The following is a 21275-nucleotide window of genomic DNA, read 5'->3' as shown; positions in this document are numbered from 1 at the left end:
GGTGGGGGCAACAGCAGGGAGACACGGGGCATGAGTGGGGGAAGGGGGAACACGAGGGAGACACAGGGCATGAGAGGGGGTGGGGGGTAACAGGAGAGAGACACAGGGCATGAGCAGGGGGGCGGGGCAACAGGAGGGAGACACAGGGCATGACCGGGGGTGGGGGGCAACAGCAGGGAGACACGGGGCATGACCAGGACACGGGGCATGACCAGGGGGTGGGGGGCAACAGGAGAGAGAAACAGGGCATGAGAGGGGGGTGGGAGGTAACAGGAGAGAGACACAGGGCATGAGTGGGGGCTGGGGGCAACAGGAGGGAGACACGGGGCATGACCGGGGGTGGAGGGCAACAGCAGGGAGACATGGGGCATGACCGGGGGGTGGGGGGCAACAGCAAGGAGTCACGGGGCATGAGTGGGGGAAGGGGGAACACGAGGGAGACACAGGGCATGAGAGTGGGTGGGGGGTAACAGGAGAGAGACACAGGGCATGAGCAGGGGGTCGGGGCAACAGGAGGGAGACACTGGGCATGACCGGGGGTGGGGGGCAACAGGAGAGAGACACAGGGCATGAGAGGGGTTGGGGGTAACAGGAGAGAGACACAGGGCATGAGTGCGGGGTGGGGGACAACAGGAGAGAGACACGGGGCATGAGAGGGGGGTGGGGGTAACTGGAGAGAGACATGGGGCATGAGCAGGGGGTGGGGGTAACAGGAGAGAGACACGGGGCATGAGCAGGGGTGGGGGCAACAGCAGGGAGACACGGGGCATGAGAGGGGAGTGGGGGGCAACAGCAGGGAGACACGGGGCATGAGCGGCGGGTGGGGGGAACACGGGGAGACACGGGGCATGAGAGTGGGGTGGGGGGTAACAGGAGAGAGACACGGGGCATGAGCGGGGGGTGAGGGGCAACAGCATGGAGACACGGGGCATGAGTGGGGGGTGGGGGCAACAGCAGGGAGACACGGGGCATGAGCGGGGTGGGGGCAACAGTAGAGAGACACGGGCATGAGCGGGGGGTGGGGGGCAACAGCAGAGAGAATGGGGCATGAGCAGGGGGTGGGGGGCAACAGCAGGGAGACACAGGGCATGACCGGGGGTTGGGGGGCAACAGCAGGGAGACACAGGGCATGACCGGGGGTAGGCGGCAACAGGAGAGAGACGCAGGGCATGAGCAGGCAGGGGGTGGAGGGCAACAGCAGGGAGACACGGGAGATGAGCGGGGGCGGGGGGCGGGGGGAACAGAGGGGAGACACGGGTCATGAGTGGGGTAAGGGGGAACATGAGGAAGACACAGGGCATGAGAGGGGGTGGGGGGTAACAGGAGGGAGACACGGGGCATGACCGGGGGTGGGGGACAACAGCAGGGAGACACGGGGCATGACCAGGAACACGGGGCATGACCAGGGGGTGGGGGGCAACAGGAGAGAGAAACGGGGCATGAGAGGGGGGTAACACGAGAGAGACACAGGGCATGAGTCGGGGGTGGGGCGCAACAGGAGGGAGACACGGGGCATGACCGGGGGTGGAGGGCAACAGCATGGAGACATGGGGCATGACCGGGGGGTGGGGGGCAACAGCAAGGAGACACGGGGCATGACCGGGGGGTAGGGGGAAACAGGAGAGAGACACGGGGCATGAGAGGGGGGTGGGGAGTAACAGGAGAGAGACACAGGGCATGAGACGGGGGTGGGGGGTAACAGGAGAGAGACACTGGGCATGAGTGGGGGGTGGGGGGCAACAGGAGAGAGACACAGGGCATGCGAGGGAGGTGGGGGTAACTGGAGAGAGACATAGGGCATGAGCGGGGGGTGGGGGTAACAGGAGAGAGACACGGGGCATGAGCGGGGGGTGGGGGCAACAGCAGGGAGACACGGGGCATGAGACGGGAGTGGGGGGCAACAGCAGGGAGACACGGGGCATGAGCGGGTGGTGGGGGGAACACGAGGGAGACACAGGGCATGAGAGTGGGGTGGGGGGTAACAGGAGAGAGACACGGGGCATGAGTGGGGGGTGAGGGGCAACAGCATGGAGACACGGGGCATGAGTGGGGGGTGGGGGCAACAGCAGGGAGACATGGGGCATGAGCGGGGTGGGGGCAACAGTAGAGAGACACGGGGCATGAGCGGGGGGGTGGGCAACAGCAGAGAGAACAGGGCATGAGCAGGGGGTGGGGGGCAACAGCAGGGAGACACAGGGCATGACCGGGGGTTGGGGGGCAACATCAGGGAGACACAGGGCATGAGTGGGGGGTGGGGGGCAAAAGGAGAGAGACACGGGGCATGAGAGGGAGGTGGGGGTAACTGGAGAGAGACATGGGGCATGAGCGGGGGGTGGGGGTAACAGGAGAGAGACACGGGGCATGAGCGGGGGGTGGGGGCAACAGCAGGGAGACACGGGGCATGAGAGGGGAGTGGGGGGGAAAACAGCAGGGAGACACGGGGCATGAGCGGGGCGTGCGGGGAACACGAGGGAGACACAGGGCATGAGAGTGGGGTGGGGGTAACAGGAGAGAGACACGGGGCATGAGCGGGGGGTGAGGGGCAACAGCATGGAGACACGGGGCATGAGTGGGGGGTGGGGGCAACAGCAGGGAGACACGGGGCATGAGCGGGGTGGGGGCAACAGTAGAGAGAAACGGGGCATGAGCGGGGGGTGGTGGGCAACAGGAGAGAGACACAGGGCATGAGCAGGGGGTTGGGGGCAACAGTAGGGAGACACGTGCATGAGCGGGGGTGGGGGGAACACGAGGGAGACACTGGGCATGAGCGGGGTGGGGGTAACAGGAGAGAGACACGGGGCATGAGCGGGTGGTGGGGGGCAACAGCAGGGAAACACGGGGCATGAGCAGGGAGTTGGGGGCAACAGCAGAGAGACACGGAGCATGACCAGGGAATGGGGGCAACAGGAGAGAGACACGGGCATGAGTGGGAGGGTGGGGGGCAACAGCAGGGAGATAGGGGGCATGTGAGCGGGGGGTGGAGGGAACACGAGGGAGACATGGGGCATGAGCAAGGGGTGGGGGGTAACAGGAGAGAGACATGGGGCATGAGCGGGGGGTGGGGGGATACAGTAGGGAAACACGGGGCATGAGCGGGTGGTGGGGGGCAACAGCAGGGAGACACGGGGCATGAGCAGGGGGTGGGGGAACACGAGGGAGACACGGGGCATGAGCAGGGGGTGGGGGTAACAGGAGAGAGACACGGGGCATGAGTGGGGGGTGGAGGGCAACAGCAGGGAGATAAGGGGCATGAGCAGGGAGTGGGGGGCAACAGCAGGGAGACACGGGGCATGACCGGGGAATGGGGGAATAGGAGACAGACACGGGCATGAGTGGGGGGGTGGGGGGCAACAGCAGGGAGACAGGGGGCATGTGAGCGGGGGGTGGAGGGAACACGAGGGAGAGATGGGGCATGAGCAGGGGGTGGGGGGTAACAGGAGAGAGACATGGGGCATGAGCGGGGGGTGGGGGGCAACAGCAGGGAGACACGGGGCATGAGCATGGGGTCGGGGGAACACGAGGGAGACACGGGGCATGAGCGGGGGGTGGGGGGCAACAGCAGGGAGACACGGGGCATGAGCAGGGGTGGGGGGAACACGAGGGAGACACTGGGCATGAGCGGGGTGGGGGTAACAGGAGAGTGACACGGGGCATGTGAGCGGGGTGTGGGGGGAACACAAGGGAGACACAGGGCATGAGCAGGGGGTGGGGGTAACAGGAGAGAGACACGGGGCATGAGCGAGGGGTGGGGGGCAACAGCAGGGAGACACGGGGCATGGGTGGGGGGCAACAGCAGGGAGACACGGGGCATGAGCAGGGGATGGGGGTAACAGAAGAGAGACACGGAGCATGAGCGGGGGGTGGGGGGCAACAGCAGGGAGACACGGGGCATGAGCGGGGGGGAACACGAGGGAGACACTCGGCATGAGCGGGGTGGGGGGTAACAGGAGAGAGACATGGGGCATGAGCGGGGGGTGGGGGGACACAGTAGGGAAACACGGGGCATGAGCGGGTGGTGGGGGGCAACAGCAGGGAGACATGGGGCATGAGCAGGGGATGGGGGAACACGAGGGAAACACGGGGCATGAGCGGGGGTGGGGGGTAACAGGAGAGAGACACGGGGCATGAGTGGGGGGGTGGGGGGCAACAGCAGGGAGATAAGGGGCATGAGCGGGGGTGCGGGGCAACAGCAGGGAGACACGGGCATGAGTGGGGGTGGGGGGCAACAGCTGGGAGACAGGGGGCATGTGAGCTGGGGGTGGGGGGAACATGAGGGAGACACAGGGCATGAGCAGGGGGTGGGGGGTAACAGGAGAGAGACACGGGGCATGAGCTGGGGGTGGGGTGCAACAGCAGGGAGACACGGGGCATGAGCCTGGGGTGGGGGTCAACAGCAGGGAGACATGGGGCTTGAGCAGGGGGTGGAGGGTAACAGGAGAGAGACACAGGGCATGAGCGGGGGGTGGGGGGAACACGAGGGAGACACAGGGCATGAGCAGGGGGTGTGGGGCAACAGCTGGGAGACATGGGGCATGAGCGGGGGGTGGGGGAACACGAGGGAGACACGGGGCATGAGTGGGGGGTGGGGGGCAACAGCAGGGAGATAAGGGGCATGAGCGCGGGTGCGGGGCAACAGCAGGGAGACACGGGCATGAGTGGGGCTGGGGGGCAACAGCTGGGAGACAGGGGGCATGTGAGCGGGCGATGGGGAACATGAGGGAGACACAGGGCATGAGCAGGGGGTGGGGGGTAACAGGAGAGAGACACGGGGCATGAGCTGGGGGTGGGGTGCAACAGCAGGGAGACACGGGGCATGAGCCTGGGGTGGGGGTCAACAGCAGGGAGACATGGGGCTTGAGCGGGGGGTGGAGGGTAACAGGAGAGAGACACAGGGCATGAGCGGGGGGTGGGGGGAACACGAGGGAGACACAGGGCATGATCAGGGGGTGTGGGGCAACAGCTGGGAGACATGGGGCATGAGCGCGGGGTGGGGGAACACGAGGGAGACACGGGGCATGAGTGGGGGTGGGAGGAAACAGCAGGGAGATACGGGGAATGACCGGGGGGTGGGGGCAACAGGAGAGAGACACGGGGCATGAGCGGGGGGTGGAGGAAACACGAGGGAGACATGGGGCATGAGCAGGGGGTGGGGGTAACAGGAGAGAGACATGGGGCATGAGCGGGGGGTGGGGGGACACAGTAGGGAAACACGGGGCATGAGCGGGTGGTGGGGGGCAACAGCAGGGAGACACGGGGCATGAGCAGGGGGTGGGGGGAACACGAGGGAGACACGGGGCATGAGCGGGGGGTGGGGGGTAACAGGAGAGAGACACGGGGCGTGAGTGGGGGGTGGGGGGCAACAGCAGGGAGATAAGGGGCATGAGCAGGGAGTGGGGGGCAACAGCAGGGAGACACGGGGCATGACCGGGGAATGGGGCAATAGGAGAGAGACACGGGCATGAGTGGGGGGTGGGGTTGCAACATCAGGGAGACAGGGGGCATGTGAGCGGGGGGTGGAGGGAACACGAGGGAGACATGGGGCATGAGCAGGGGGTGGGGGTAACAGGAGAGAGACATGGGGCATGAGCGGGGGGTGGGGGCAACAGCAGGGAGACACGGGGCATGAGCAGGGGGAGGGGGGAACACGAGGGAGACACGGGGCATGAGCGGGGTGTGGGGGGTAAGAGGAGAGAGACACGGGGCATGAGCAGGGCGGGTGGCAACAGGAAGGAGACATGGGGCATGAGCGGGGGGCGTGGGGAACAGCAGGGAGACACAGGGCATGAGCGGGGGGGGTGGGGGTAACACGAGAGAGACACGGGGCATGAGAGGGGTGTGGGGGGTAACAGGAGGGAGACACGGGGCATGAGCGGGGAGTGGGGGGCAACAGCAGGGAGACACGGGGCATGACCGGTGTGGGGGGCAACAGCAGGGAGACACAGAGCATGAGCGGGGGGTGGGGGAACATGAGGGAGACACGGGCCATGAGCGGGTAGTGGGGGAACAGTAGGGAGACACAGGGCATGAGCGGGTGGTGGGGGGAAAGGGAAGACATGTGGGCATGAGCGGGGGTGGGGGGAAACAGGGGAGACACGTGGGCATGAGTGGGGGGTGGGAGGGAACTGGGGAGACACGTGGGCATAAGCGGGGGGTGGAGGGCACAGGGGAGACACATGGGCATGAGCGGGGTTGCAGGGGAAAAGGAGGGAGATACGGGGCATGAGCGGGGGGTGGGGGAACAGGGGAGACATATGGGCATGAGCGCGGGGTGGGGGAACAGGAGGGAGACACGGGGCATGAGCGGGGGCAACATCAGGGAGACACGGGGCATGAGCGGGGGTGGGGGCAACAGCAGGGAGACACAGGGCATGAGCGGGGGTTGGGGGTAACAGGAGAGAGACATGGGGCATGAGCAGGGGGTGGGGGCAACAGCAGAGAGACACGGGGCATGAGCGGGGGTGGGGGCAACAGCAGGGAGACACGGGGCATGAGTGGGGGAAGGGGGAACACGAGGGAGACACAGGGCATGAGAGGGGGTGGGGGTAACAGGAGAGAGACACAGGGCATGAGCAGGGGGTCGGGGCAACAGGAGGGAGACACAGGGCATGACCGGGGGTGGGGTGCAACAGCAGGGAGACACGGGGCATGACCAGGACACGGGGCATGACCAGGGGGTGGGGGGCAGCAGGAGAGAGAAACGGGGCATGAGAGGGGGGTGGGGGTAACAGGAGAGAGACACAGGGCATGAGTGGGGGCTGGGGGCAACAGGAGGGAGACACGGGGCATGACCGGGGGTGGAGGGCAACAGCAGGGAGACATGGGGCATGACCGGGGGGTGGGGGGCAACAGCAAGGAGTCATGGGCATGAGTGGGGGAAGGGGGAACACGAGGGAGACACAGGGCATGAGAGGGGGTGGGGGGTAACAGGAGAGAGACACAGGGCATGAGCAGGGGGTTGGGGCAACAGGAGGTAGACACGGGGCATGACCGGGGGTGGGGGGCAACAGGAGAGAGACACAGGGCATGAGAGGGGTTGGGGGGTAACAGGAGAGAGACACAGGGCATGAGTGCGGGGTGGGGCGCAACAGGAGAGAGACACGGGGCATGAGAGGGGGGTGGGGGTAACTGGAGAGAGACATGGGGCATGAGCAGGGGGTGGGGGTAACTGGAGAGAGACACGGGGCATGAGCGGGGGTGGGGGCAACAGCAGGGAGACACGGGGCATGAGAGGGGAGTGGGGGGCAACAGCAGGGAGACACGGGGCATGAGCGGGGGGTGGGGGGAACACGAGGGAGACACGGGGCATGAGAGTGGGGTGGGGGGTAACAGGAGAGAGACACGGGGCATGAGCGGGGGGTGAGGGGCAACAGCTTGGAGACACGGGGCATGAGTGGGGGGTGGGGCAACAGCAGGGAGACACGGGGCATGAGCGGGGTGGGGGCAACAGTAGAGAGACACGGGCATGAGCGGGGGGTGGGGGGCAACAGCAGAGAGAATGGGGCATGAGCAGGGGGTGGGGGGCAACAGCAGGGAGACACAGGGCATGACCGGGGGTTGGGGGGCAACAGCAGGGAGACACAGGGCATGAGCAGGGGGTGGGGGGCAACAGCAGGGAGACACGGGAGATGAGCGGGGGGTGGGGGGAACAGCAGGGAGACACGGGGCATGAGTGGGGTAAGGGGGAACACGAGGAAGACACAGGGCATGAGAGGGGGTGGGGGGTAACAGGAGAGAGACACGGGGCCTGAGCAGGGGGTGGGGGCAACAGGAGGGAGACAGGGGGCATGACCGGGGGTGGGGGGCAACAGCAGGGAGACACGGGGCATGACCAGGAACACGGGGCATGACCAGGGGGTGGGGGGCAACAGGAGAGAGAAACGGGGCATGAGAGTGGGGTAACACGAGAGAGACACAGGGCATGAGTGGGGGGTGGGGGGCAACAGGAGGGAGACACGGGGCATGACCGGGGGTGGAGGGCAACAGCATGGAGACATGGGGCATGACCGGGGGGTGGGGGGCAACAGCAAGGAGACACGGGGCATGACCGGGGGGTGGGGGGCAACATGAGAGAGACACGGGGCATGAGAGGGGTGTGGGGAGTAACAGGAGAGAGACACAGGGCATGAGAGGGGGTGGGGGGTAACAGGAGAGAGACACTGGGCATGAGTGGGGGGTGGGGGGCAACAGGAGAGAGACACAGGGCATGCGAGGGAGGTGGGGGTAACTGGAGAGAGACATAGGGCATGAGCGGGGGGTGGGGGTAACAGGAGAGAGACACGGGGCATGAGTGGGGGGTGGGGGCAACAGCAGGGAGACACGGGGCATGAGAGGGGAGTGGGGGGCAACAGCAGGGAGACACAGGGCATGAGCGGGGGGTGAGGGGAACACGAGGGAGACACAGGGCATGAGAGTGGGGTGGGGGGTAACAGGAGGGAGACACAGGGCATGAGCGGGGGGTGAGGGGCAACAGCATGGAGACACGGGGCATGAGTGGGGGGTGGGGGCAACAGCAGGGAGACACGGGGCATGAGCGGGGTGGGGGCAACAGCAGAGAGAACAGGGCATGAGCAGGGGGTGGGGGGCCACAGCAGGGAGACACAGGGCATGACCGGGGGTTGGGGGGCAACATCAGGGAGACACAGGGCATGAGTGGGGGTGGGGGGCAAAAGGAGAGAGACACGGGGCATGGGAGGGAGGTGGGGGTAACTGGAGAGAGACATGGGGCATGAGCGGGGGGTGGGGGTAACAGGAGAGAGACACGGGGCATGAGCGGGGGGTGGGGGCAACAGCAGGGAGACACGGGGCATGAGAGGGGAGTGGGGGGCAACAGCAGGGAGACACGGGGCATGAGCGGGGCGTGGGGGGAACACGAGGGAGACACAGGGCATGAGAGTGGGGTGGGGGGTAACATGAGAGAGACACGGGGCATGAGCGGGGGGTGAGGGGCAACAGCATGGAGACACGGGGCATGAGTGGGGGGTGGGGGCAACAGCAGGGAGACACGGGGCATGAGCGGGGTGGGGGCAACAGTAGAGAGACACGGGGCATGAGCGGGGGGTGGTGGGCAACAGGAGAGAGACACAGGGCATGAGCAGGGGGTTGGGGGCAACAGTAGGGAGACACGTGCATGAGCGGGGGTGGGGGGAACACGAGGGAGACACTGGGCATGAGCGGGGTGGGGGTAACAGGCGAGAGACACGGGGCATGAGCGGGTGGTGGGGGGCAACAGCAGGGAAACACGGGGCATGAGCAGGGAGTGTGGGGCAAGAGCAGGGAGACACGGAGCATGACCAGGGAATGGGGGCAACAGGAGAGAGACACGGGCATGAGTGGGAGGGTGGGGGGCAACAGCAGGGAGACAGGGGGCATGTGAGCGGGGGGTGGAGGGAACACGAGGGAGACATGGGGCATGAGCAAGGGGTGGGGGGTAACAGGAGAGAGACATGGGGCATGAGCGGGGGGTGGGGGGATACAGTAGGGAAACACGGGGCATGAGTGGGTGGTGGGGGGCAACAGCAGGGAGACACGGGGCATGAGCAGGGGGTGGGGGGAACACGAGGGAGACACGGGGCATGAGCAGGGGGTGGGGGGTAACAGGAGAGAGACACGGGGCATGAGTGGGGGGTGGAGGGCAACAGCAGGGAGATAAGGGGCATGAGCAGGGAGTGGGGGGCAACAGCAGGGAGACACGGGGCATGACCGGGGAATGGGGGAATAGGAGACAGACACGGGCATGAGTGGGGGGGTGGGGGGCAACAGCAGGGAGACAGGGGGCATGTGAGCGGGGGGTGGAGGGAACACGAGGGAGAGATAGGGCATGAGCAGGGGGTGGGGGGTAACAGGAGAGAGACATGGGGCATGAGCGGGGGGTGGGGGCAACAGCAGGGAGACACGGGGCATGAGCAGGGGATGGGGGAACACGAGGGAGATACGGGGCATGAGCGGGATGTGGGGGTAAGAGGAGAGAGACACGGGGCATGAGCGGGGGGTGGGGGGCAACAGCAAGGAGATACGGGGCATGAGTGGGGGGTGGGGGCAACAGCAGGGAGACAGGGGGCATGTGAGCGGGGGATGGGGGAACATGAGGGAGACACGGGGCATGAACAGGGGATGGGGGTAACAGGAGAGAGACACGGGGCATGAGCGGGGGGTGGGGTGCAACAGCAGGGAGACACGGGGCATGGGCGGGGTGGGGGGCAACAGCAGGGAGACATGGGGCATGAGCAGGGAGTGGGGGGTAGCAGGAGAGAGACACGGGGCATGAGCGGGGGGTGGGGGGAACACGAGGGAGGCACAGGGCATGAGCAGGGGGTGGGGGGCAACATCAGGGAGACACGGGGCATGAGCAGGGGTGGGGGAACACAAGGGAAACACGGGGCATGAGCGGGGGGTGGGGGGAACACAAGGGAGACACAGGGCATGAGCAGGGATGGGGTAACAGGAGAGAGACACGGGGCATGAGTGGGGGCAACAGGAGGGAGACGCGGGGCATGAGTGGGGCATGAGCGGGGGTGGGGGGCAACAGCATGGAGACACAGGGCATGAGCAGGGGGTGGGGGGAACACGAGGGAGACATGGGGCATGAGAGGGGGGTGGGGTCAAGCAGGAGAGAGACACGGGGCATGAGCGGGGGGTGGGGGAGCAACAGCAGGGAGATACTGGGTATGACCGGGGGGAGGGGGGCAACAGGAGAGAGACACGGTGCATGAGCGGGGGGTGGGGGCAACAGCAGGGAGACACGGGGCATGAGCGGGGAGTGGGGGCAACATGAGAGAGACACGGGGCATGAGCAGGGGGTGGGGGGCAACAGCAGGGAGAAACGGGGCATGAGCGGGGGGTCGGGGGAACACGAGGGAGACACGGGGCATGAGCGGGGGGTGGGGGGCAACAGCAGGGAGACACGGGGCATGAGCAGGGGTGGGGGAACACGAGGGAGACACTGGGCATGAGCGGGGTGGGGGGTAACAGGAGAGTGACACGGGGCATGTGAGCGGGGTGTGGGGGGAACACAAGGGAGACACAGGGCATGAGCAGGGGGTGGGGGTAACAGGAGAGAGACACGGGGCATGAGCGAGGGGTGGGGGGCAACAGCAGGGAGACACGGGGCATGGGTGGGAGGTGGGGGGCAACAGCAGGGAGACACGGGGCATGAGCAGGGGATGGGGTAACAGAAGAGAGACACGGGCATGAGCGGGGGTGGGGGGCAACAGCAGGGAGACACAGGGCATGAGCGGGGGTGGGGGGTAACAGGAGAGAGACATGGGGCATGAGCAGGGGGTGGGGGGACACAGTAGGGAAACACGGGGCATGAGCGGGTGGTGGGGCGCAACAGCAGGGAGACATGGGGCATGAGCAGGGGATGGGGGAACACGAGGGAAACACGGGGCATGAGCGGGGGGTGGGGGGTAACAGGAGAGAGACACGGGGCATGAGTGGGGCGGTGGGGGGCTACAGCAGGGAGATAAGGGGCATGAGCGGGAATGCGGGGCAACAGCAGGGAGACACGGGCATGAGTGGGGGTGGGGGGCAACAGCTGGGAGACAGGGGGCATGTGAGCGGGGGGTGGGGGGAACATGAGGGAGACACAGGGCATGAGCAGGGGGTGGGGGGTAACAGGAGAGAGACACGGGGCATGAGCTGGGGGTGGGGTGCAACAGCAGGGAGACACGGGGCATGAGCCTGGGGTGGGGGTCAACAGCAGGGAGACATGGGGCTTGAGCAGGGGGTGGAGGGTAACAGGAGAGAGACACAGGGCATGAGCGGGGGGTGGGGGGAACACGAGGGAGACACAGGGCATGAGCAGGGGGTGTGGGGCAACAGCTGGGAGACATGGGGCATGAGCGGGGGGTGGGGGAACACGAGGGAGACACGGGGCATGAGTGGGTGGCAACAGCAGGGAGATAAGGGGCATGAGCGGGGGTGCGGGGCAACAGCAGGGAGACACAGGCATGAGTGGGGCTGGGGGGCAACAGCTGGGAGACATGGGGCATGTGAGCGGGGGATGGGGGAACATGAGGGAGACACAGGGCATGAGCAGGGGGTGGGGGGTAACAGGAGAGAGACACGGGCATGAGCTGGGGGTGGGGTGCAACAGCAGGGAGACACGGGGCATGAGCCTGGGGTGGGGGTCAACAGCAGGGAGACATGGGGCTTGAGCGGGGGGTGGAGGGTAACAGGAGAGAGACACAGGGCATGAGCGGGGGGTGGGGGGAACACGAGGGAGACACAGGGCATGAGCAGGGGGTGTGGGGCAACAGCTGGGAGACATGGGGCATGAGCGGGGGGTGGGGGAACACGAGGGAGACACGGGGCATGAGTGGGGGGTGGGAGGAAACAGCAGGGAGATACAGGGAATGACCGGGGGGTGGGGGCAACAGGAGAGAGACACGGGGCATGAGCGGGGGGTGGAGGGAACACGAGGGAGACATGGGGCATGAGCAGGGGGTGGGGGTAACAGGAGAGAGACATGGGGCATGAGCGGGGGGTGGGGGGACACAGTAGGGAAACACGGGGCATGAGCGGGTGGTGGGGGGCAACAGCAGGGAGACATTGGGCATGAGCAGGGGGTGGGGGGAACACGAGGGAGACACGGGGCATGAGCAGGGGGTGGGGGGTAACAGGAGAGAGACACGGGGCGTGAGTGGGGGGTGGGGGGCAACAGCAGGGAGATAAGGGGCATGAACAGGGAGTGGGGGGCAACAGCAGGGAGACACGGGGCATGACCGGGGAATGGGGCAATAGGAGAGAGACACGGGCATGAGTGGGGGTGGGGGGCAACATCAGGGAGACAGGGGGCATGTGAGCGTGGGGTGGAGGGAACACGAGGGAGACATGGGGCATGAGCAGGGGGTGGGGGCAACAGCAGGGAGACACGGGGCATGAGCAGGGGGTGGGGGGAACACGAGGGAGACACGGGGCATGAGCGGGGGGTGGGGGCAACAGCAAGGAGATACGGGGCATGAGCGGGGGGTGTGGGGCAACAGCAGGGAGACACGGGCATGAGTGGGGGGTGGGGGCAACAGCAGGGAGACAGGGGACATGTGAGTGGGGGATGGGGGGAACATGAGGGAGACACGGGGCATGAGCAGGGGATGGGGTAACAGGAGAGAGACACGGGGCATGAGTGGGGGGTGGGGTGCAACAGCAGGGAGACACGGGGCATGAGCAGGGGTGGGGGGCAACAGCAGGGAGACATGGGGCATGAGCAGGGAGTGGGGGGTAACAGGAAAGAGACACGGGGCATGAGCGGGGGTGGTGGGAACACGAGGGAGGCACAGGGCATGAGCAGGGGGTGGGGGGCTACATCAGGGAGACACGGGGCATGAGCGGGGGGGTGGGGGAACACGAGGGAGACACGGGGCATGAGCGGGGGGTGGGGGGAACACAAGGGAGACACAGGGCATGAGCGGGGATGGGGGGTAACAGGAGAGAGACATGGGGCATGAGTGGGAGGCAACAGGAGGGAGAGGCGGGGCATGAGCGGGGGTGGGGGGCAACAGCAGGGAGACACAGGGCATGAGCAGGGGGTGGGGGGAACACGAGGGAGACACGGGGCATGAGAGGGGGTGGGGGGAAGCAGGAGAGAGACACGGGGCATGAGCAGGGGGTGGGGGCAACAGCAGGGAGACATGGGCCATGAGCGGGGGGTCGGGGGAACACGAGGGAGACACGGGGCATGAGCGGGGGGTGGGGGGCAACAGCAGGGAGACACGGGGCATGAGCAGGGGTGGGGGGAACACGAGGGAGACACTGGGCATGAGCAGGGTGCGGGGTAACAGGAGAGTGACACGGGGCAAGTGAGCGGGGGGTGGGGGGAACACAAGGGAGACACGGGGCATGAGCAGGGGGTGGGGGTAACAGGAGAGAGACACGGGGCATGAGCGGGGGGTGGGGGGCAACAGCAGGGAGACACGGGGCATGGGTGGGGGGTGGGGGGCAACAGCAGGGAGACACGGGGCATGAGCGGGGGATGGGGGTAACAGGAGAGAGACACGGGGCATGAGCGGGGGGTGGGGGGCAACAGCAGGGAGACACGGGGCATGAGCGGGGTTGGGGGGAACACGAGGGAGACAATGGGCATGAGCGGGGTGGGGGTAAAAGGAGAGAGACATGGGGCATGAGCGGGGGGTGGGGGGACACAGTAGGGAAACACGGGGCATGAGCGGGTGGTGGGGGGCAACAGCAGGGAGACATGGGGCATGAGCAGGGGGTGGGGGGAACACTAGGGAAACACGGGGCATGAGCAGGGGTTGGGGGGAACACGACGGAGACACAGGGCATGAGCAGGGAGTGTGGGGGCAACAGCTGGGAGACATGGGGCATGAGCGGGGGTGGGGGAACACGAGGGAGACACGGGGCATGAGTGAGGGGTGGGGGGCAACAGCAGGGAGATAAGGGGCATGAGCGGGGGTGCGGGGCAACAGCAGGGAGACACGGGTATGAGTGGGGGAGGGGACAACAGCTGGCAGACAGGGGGCATGAGCAGGGGGTGGGGGAACACGAGGGAGACACGGGGCATGAGCGGGGGGTGGGGAGTAACAGGAGAGAGACACGGGGCGTGAGTGGGGGGTGGGGGGCAACAGCAGGGAGATAAGGGGCATGAGCAGGGAGTGGGGGGCAACAGCAGGGGGACACGGGGCATGACCGGGGAATGGGGCAATAGGAGAGAGACACGGGCATGAGTGGGGGGGTGGGGGGCAACATCAGGGAGACAGGGGGCATGTGAGCGGGGGGTGGAGGGAACACGAGGGAGACATGGGGCATGAGCAGGGGGTGGGGGCAACAGCAGGGAGACACGGGGCATGAGCAGGGGGTGGGGGGAACACGAGGGAGACACGGGGCATGAGCGCGGTGTGGGGGGTAAGAGGAGAGAGACACGTGGCATGAGCGGGGGGTGGGGGCAACAGCAAGGAGATACGGGGCATGAGCGGGGGGTGTGGGGCAACAGCAGGGAGACACGGGCATGAGTGGGGCGTGGGGGCAACAGCAGGGAGACAGGGGGCATGTGAGTGGGGGATGGGGGGAACATGAGGGAGACACGGGGCATGAGCAGGGGATGGGGTAACAGGAGAGAGACACGGGGCATGAGTGGGGGGTGGGGTGCAACAGCAGGGAGACACGGGGCATGAGCAGGGGTGGGGGGCAACAGCAGGGAGACATGGGGCATGAGCGGGGAGTGGGGGGTAACAGGAGAGAGACACGGGGCATGAGCGGGGGCGGGGGGAACACGAGGGAGGCACAGGGCATGAGCAGGGGGTGGGGGGCTACATCAGGGAGACACGGGGCATGAGCGGGGGGTGGGGGAACACGAGGGAGACACGGGGCATGAGCGGGGGGTGGAGGGAAAACAAGGGAGACACAGGGCATGAGCGGGGATGGGGGTAACAGGAGAGAGACACGGGGCATGAGTGGGAGGCAACAGGAGGGAGAGGCGGGGCATGAGCGGGGGTGGGGGGCAACAGCAGGGAGACACAGGGCATGAGCAGGGGGTGGGGGGAACACGAGGGAGACACGGGTCATGAGAGGGGGGTGGGGGAAGCAGGAGAGAGACACGGGGCATGAGCGGGGGGTGGGGGTGCAACAGCAGAGACATACGGGGCATGACCGGGGGGCGGGGGGGCAACAAGAGAGAGACACGGTGCATGAGCAGGGGGTTGGGGCAACAGCAGGGAGACATGGGCCATGAGCGGGGGGTCGGGGGAACACGAGGGAGACACGGGGCATGAGCGGGGGGTGGGGGGCAACAGCAGGGAGACACGGGGCATGAACAGGGGTGGGGGGAACACGAGGGAGACACTGGGCATGAGCGGGGTGCCTGGTAACAGGAGAGTGACACGGGGCAAGTGAGCGGGGGGTGGGGGGAACACAAGGGAGACACGGGGCATGAGCAGGGGGTGGGGGTAACAGGAGAGAGACACGGGGCATGAGCGGGGGGTGGGGGGCAACAGCAGGGAGACACGGGGCATGGGTGGGGGGTGGGGGGCAACAGCAGGGAGACACGGGGCATGAGCGGGGGATTGGGGTAACAGGAGAGAGACACGGGGCATGAGCGGGGGGTGGGGGGCAACAGCAGGGAGACACGGGTCATGAGCGGGGTTGGGGGGAACACGAGGGAGACACTGGGCATGAGCGGGGTGGGGGTAAAAGGAGAGAGACATGGGGCATGAGCGGGGGGTGGAGGGACACAGTAGGGAAACACGGGGCATGAGCGGGTGGTGGGGGGCAACAGCAGGGAGACATGGGGCATGAGCAGGGGGTGGGGGGAACACGAGGGAAACACGGGGCATGAGCGAGGGGTGGGGGAACACGAGGGAGACACAGGGCATGAGCAGGGGGTGTGGGGGCAACAGCTGGGAGACATGGGGCATGAGCCGGGGTGGGGGAACACGAGGGAGACACGGGGCATGAGTGGGGGGTGGGGGGCAACAGCAGGGAGATAAGGGGCATGAGCGGGGGTGCGGGGCAACAGCAGGGAGACACGGGCATGAGTGGGGGTGGGGACAACAGCTGGGAGACAGGGGGCATGTGAGTGGGGGTGGGGGGAACATGAGGGAGACACAGGGCATGAGCAGGGGGTGGGGGGTAACAGGAGAGAGACACGGGGCATGAGCTGGGGGTGGGGTGCAACAGCAGGGAGACACGGGGCATGAGCCTGGGGTGGGGGTCAACAGCAGGGAGACATGGGGCTTGAGCGGGGGGTGGAGGGTAACAGGAGAGAGACACAGGGCATGAGCGGGGGGTGGGGGGAACACGAGGGAGACACAGGGCATGAGCAGGGGGTGTGGGGGCAACAGCTGGGAGACATGGGGCATGAGCGGGGGGTGGAGGAACACGAGGGAGACACGGGGCATGAGTGGGGGGCAACAGCATGGAGATAAGGGGCATGAGCGGGGGTGCGGGGCAACAGCAGGGAGACACGGGGCATGAGTTGGGTTGGGGGCAACAGCAGGGAGACACGGGGCATGAGCCTGGGGTGGGGGTAAACAGCATGGAGACATGGGGCTTGAGCGGGGGGTGGAGGGTAACAGGAGAGAGACACAGGGCATGAGCGGGGTGTGGGGGGAACACGAGGGAGACACAGGGCATGAGCAGGGGGTGTGGGGGCAACAGCTGGGAGACATGGGGCATGAGCGGGGGGTGGAGGAACACGAGGGAGACACGGGGCATGAGTGGGGGGTGGGGGGCAACAGCAGGGAGATAAGGGGCATGAGCGGTGGATCGGGGCAACAGCAGGGAGACACAGGCATGAGTGGGGGTGGGGGGCAACAGCTGGGAGACAGGGGGCATGTGAGCGGGGGGTGGGGGGAACATGAGGGAGACACAGGGCATGAGCAGGGGGTGGGGGGTAACAGGAGAGAGACACGGGGCATGAGCTGGGGGTGGGGTGCAACAGCAGGGAGACACTGGGCATGAGCCTGGGGTGGGGGTCAACAGCAGGGAGACATGGGGCTTGAGCGGGGGTTGGAGGGAACACGAGGGAGACACAGGGCATGAGCAGGGGGTGTGGGGCAACAGCTGGGAGACATGGGGCATGAGCGGAGGGGTGGGGGAACAGGAGGGAGACACGGGGCATGAGTGGGGGGTGGGAGGAAACAGCAGGGAGATACGGGGAAGGACCGGGGGTTGGGGGCAAAAGGAGAGAGACACGGGGCATGAGCAGGGTTTGGGGGCAACAGCAGGGAGACACGGGGCATGTGAGCAGGGGGTGGGGGCAACAGCAGGGAGACACGGGGCATGAGAGGGGAGTGGGGGGCAACAGCAGGGAGACACGGGGCATGAGCGGGGGTTGGGGGGAACACGAGGGAGACACAGGGCATGAGACTGGGGTGGGGGGTAACAGGAGAGAGACACGGGGCATGAGCGGGGGGTGAGGGGCAACAGCATGGAGACACGGGGCATGAGCAGGGTGGGGGCAACAGTAGAGAGACACGGGGCATGAGCGGGGGGTGGTGGGCAACAGCAGAGAGAACAGGGCATGAGCAGGGGGTGGGGGGCAACAGCATGGAGACACAGGGCATGACCGGGGGTTGGGGGGCAACATCAGGGAGACACAGGGCATGACCGGGGGGTGGGGGGCAACAGGAGAGAGACACAGGGCATGAGCAGGGGGTGGGGGGCAACAGCAGGGAGACACGGGCATGAGCGGGGGTGGGGGGAACACGAGGGAGACACTGGGCATGAGCAGGGGGTGGGGGTAACAGGAGAGAGACACGGGGCATGAGCGGGGGGTGGGGGGCAACAGCAGGGAGACACGGGGCATGGGTGGGGGGTGGGGGGCAACAGCAGGGAGACACGGGGCATGAGCGGGGGATTGGGGTAACAGGAGAGAGACACGGGGCATGAGCGGGGGGTGGGGGGCAACAGCAGGGAGACACGGGTCATGAGCGGGGTTGGGGGGAACACGAGGGAGACACTGGGCATGAGCGGGGTGGGGGTAAAAGGAGAGAGACATGGGGCATGAGCGGGGGGTGGAGGGACACAGTAGGGAAACACGGGGCATGAGCGGGTGGTGGGGGGCAACAGCAGGGAGACATGGGGCATGAGCAGGGGGTGGGGGGAACACGAGGGAAACACGGGGCATGAGCGAGGGGTGGGGGAACACGAGGGAGACACAGGGCATGAGCAGGGGGTGTGGGGGCAACAGCTGGGAGACATGGGGCATGAGCCGGGGTGGGGGAACACGAGGGAGACACGGGGCATGAGTGGGGGGTGGGGGGCAACAGCAGGGAGATAAGGGGCATGAGCGGGGGTGCGGGGCAACAGCAGGGAGACACGGGCATGAGTGGGGGTGGGGACAACAGCTGGGAGACAGGGGGCATGTGAGTGGGGGTGGGGGGAACATGAGGGAGACACAGGGCATGAGCAGGGGGTGGGGGGTAACAGGAGAGAGACACGGGGCATGAGCTGGGGGTGGGGTGCAACAGCAGGGAGACACGGGGCATGAGCCTGGGGTGGGGGTCAACAGCAGGGAGACATGGGGCTTGAGCGGGGGGTGGAGGGTAACAGGAGAGAGACACAGGGCATGAGCGGGGGGTGGGGGGAACACGAGGGAGACACAGGGCATGAGCAGGGGGTGTGGGGGCAACAGCTGGGAGACATGGGGCATGAGCGGGGGGTGGAGGAACACGAGGGAGACACGGGGCATGAGTGGGGGGCAACAGCATGGAGATAAGGGGCATGAGCGGGGGTGCGGGGCAACAGCAGGGAGACACGGGGCATGAGTTGGGTTGGGGGCAACAGCAGGGAGACACGGGGCATGAGCCTGGGGTGGGGGTAAACAGCATGGAGACATGGGGCTTGAGCGGGGGGTGGAGGGTAACAGGAGAGAGACACAGGGCATGAGCGGGGTGTGGGGGGAACACGAGGGAGACACAGGGCATGAGCAGGGGGTGTGGGGGCAACAGCTGGGAGACATGGGGCATGAGCGGGGGGTGGAGGAACACGAGGGAGACACGGGGCATGAGTGGGGGGTGGGGGGCAACAGCAGGGAGATAAGGGGCATGAGCGGTGGATCGGGGCAACAGCAGGGAGACACAGGCATGAGTGGGGGTGGGGGGCAACAGCTGGGAGACAGGGGGCATGTGAGCGGGGGGTGGGGGGAACATGAGGGAGACACAGGGCATGAGCAGGGGGTGGGGGGTAACAGGAGAGAGACACGGGGCATGAGCTGGGGGTGGGGTGCAACAGCAGGGAGACACTGGGCATGAGCCTGGGGTGGGGGTCAACAGCAGGGAGACATGGGGCTTGAGCGGGGGTTGGAGGGAACACGAGGGAGACACAGGGCATGAGCAGGGGGTGTGGGGCAACAGCTGGGAGACATGGGGCATGAGCGGAGGGGTGGGGGAACAGGAGGGAGACACGGGGCATGAGTGGGGGGTGGGAGGAAACAGCAGGGAGATACGGGGAAGGACCGGGGGTTGGGGGCAAAAGGAGAGAGACACGGGGCATGAGCAGGGTTTGGGGGCAACAGCAGGGAGACACGGGGCATGTGAGCAGGGGGTGGGGGCAACAGCAGGGAGACACGGGGCATGAGAGGGGAGTGGGGGGCAACAGCAGGGAGACACGGGGCATGAGCGGGGGTTGGGGGGAACACGAGGGAGACACAGGGCATGAGACTGGGGTGGGGGGTAACAGGAGAGAGACACGGGGCATGAGCGGGGGGTGAGGGGCAACAGCATGGAGACACGGGGCATGAGCAGGGTGGGGGCAACAGTAGAGAGACACGGGGCATGAGCGGGGGGTGGTGGGCAACAGCAGAGAGAACAGGGCATGAGCAGGGGGTGGGGGGCAACAGCATGGAGACACAGGGCATGACCGGGGGTTGGGGGGCAACATCAGGGAGACACAGGGCATGACCGGGGGGTGGGGGGCAACAGGAGAGAGACACAGGGCATGAGCAGGGGGTGGGGGGCAACAGCAGGGAGACACGGGCATTAGCGGGGGTGGGGGGAACACGAGGGAGACACTGGGCATGAGCGGGGTGGGGGGGTAACAGGAGAGAGACACGGGGCATGAGCGGGTGGTGGGGGGCAACAGCAGGGAAACACGGGCATGAGCAGGGAGTGGGGGGCAACAGCAGGGAGACACGGAGCATGACCAGGGAATGGGGGCAACAGGAGAGAGACACAGGCATGAGTGGGAGGGTGGGGGGCAACAGCAGGGAGACAGGGGGCATGTGAGCGGGGGGTGGAGGGAACACGAGGGAGACATGGGGCATGAGCAGGGGGTGGGGGGTAACAGGAGAGAGACATGGGGCATGAGCGGGGGGTGGGGGGACACAGTAGGGAAACACGGGGCATGAGCGGGTGGTGGGGGGCAACAGCAGGGAGACACGGGGCATGAGCAGGGGGTGGGGGGAACACGAAGGAGACACGGGGCATGAGCGGGGGTGGGGGGCAACAGCAGGGAGACAAAGGGCATGACCGGGGAATGGGGCAATAGGAGAGAGACACGGGCATGAGTGGGGGGTGGGGGGCAACAGCAGGGAGACACGGGGCATGAGCAGGGGGTGGGGGGTAACAGGAGAGAGACATGGGGCATGAGCGGGGGGTGGGGGCAACAGCAGGGAGACACGGGGCATGAGCAGGGGGTGGGGGGAACACGAGGGAGACACGGGGCATGAGCGGGGTGTGGGGGGTAAGAAGAGAGAGACACGGGGCATGAGCGGGGGGTGGGGGGCAACAGCAAGGAGATACGGGGCATGAGCGGGGGGTGGGGCAACAGCAGGGAGAAGACACGGGCATGAGTGGGGGGTGGGGGCAACAGAAGGGAGACAG

This window comes from Ambystoma mexicanum, chromosome 2p, assembly GCF_040938575.1.
Source record: "Ambystoma mexicanum isolate Mex_15411 chromosome 2p, UKY_AmexF1_1, whole genome shotgun sequence".
NCBI lineage: Eukaryota > Metazoa > Chordata > Amphibia > Caudata > Ambystomatidae > Ambystoma > Ambystoma mexicanum.
This window is presented reverse-complemented; position numbering follows the sequence as displayed.